Raw genomic sequence first — 1,183 nt, 5'->3', positions numbered from 1 at the left:
GTGTCTATGGTGTAATAATAATGATGTGATTGTGATGCTGTAATTCTGAGTGTGCTGTAGAACAGGAACCTGCTGTAAAACAGCAATTATGCTGAGTCAGGCTTGATTTTTAATAATCTTTTCCTGTTAAATAAATAAATCAAATCAAATCAAACTCCAACCAGGGAAGACTCCCTCCATCAGCCAGCAGATGGTCCGTTCCTCTCTATGCCAGCTGAGGAGCTGTGGCAGAACCCGTGGTGCTTTGTCACAGTCGCGTTCGCCGGCTGCTCCCATCGTGCCGTACCCTAAGGCGCAATATTTGTGGAGGCTTCGCCACTTCCTCTCCCCGATGTTTTAGTCAACCTGACACTTCCTTTACCACCAACGCCAGTCCGCATCATGCTGAGCAATGAACACACTGGATAATGAGCAGAATTTGTCAATCAGGCATGCTGCAACTCCCAAGACTGTAAATTTTTTTTAGTTTTTTAGCCAGAAGCAACGTCACACCAACAGTCATCATGAAGCCATCATTATGATCATTTGAAAATATTTTCAGTGCTTCGCTGAAAACACCTTGGGCATTTGTGTCTCACCTTTCTACCTTACTTGTTTGCTAGTTGTCATCCCTCTAGTATGCCCGCTGTTTTCACTCAGCTCCCAAATGAATATGACATGTTTTGACTGCAAATGAAATCTTTCCCTTCATTGTGCCGGGCACAGGCAGAGAAATTGGCGGTGCTGAGCTCATCAGCAGCAATAGGCCTCTGCCCCCATGACTCTCAAGGCTGAGTAATTTGTAGCTGTGATGAAGGATTTGTGCCGTGTGAGCACTTCACATTTTTCACATCCTGTTTAGCAGCAACAAGCATGCTCATAGCATTTTTCTGATCACAGACTCTTTAAAAAGCTTGGAAATAGCTTTTATGCTATATTGCTACCTATGTAGGTGCCACTTTAATCCAGAAGTCAACCTATGGAAAACACTTTGTTGATTACTGTTTATAACAGAGAAGCTAATAGTTTTCTTTGATTTATGAACAACTGAAAACATCTTAATTCAAAAGATCTTGTATCTTTTACCTGCTCCTTTTCAAACAAATACTCTAAAAAGGACCTGCCTAGAATGGATTATTAGTTCAAGAAAAAAATTATGGTTTCTTTTAATCTTACGTTTTTATTTTGTTTTGTTGCGTAAAGA

The 1,183-nt window shown here is 40.9% G+C and overlaps 1 protein-coding gene across 18 annotated transcripts in view; it reads left to right on the top strand.

Moving 5' to 3' along the window:
* LOC106516884 (receptor-type tyrosine-protein phosphatase F) overlaps positions 1–1,183 on the top strand; it is a 189,641-nt gene that overhangs the window by 162,019 nt on the left and 26,439 nt on the right. The gene's annotated exons all lie outside the window — the stretch shown is intronic.

This window comes from Austrofundulus limnaeus, unplaced genomic scaffold (assembly GCF_001266775.1).
Source record: "Austrofundulus limnaeus strain Quisiro unplaced genomic scaffold, Austrofundulus_limnaeus-1.0 Scaffold42, whole genome shotgun sequence".
Taxonomy (NCBI): Eukaryota; Metazoa; Chordata; class Actinopteri; order Cyprinodontiformes; family Rivulidae; genus Austrofundulus; species Austrofundulus limnaeus.
This window is presented reverse-complemented; position numbering and strand designations above follow the sequence as displayed.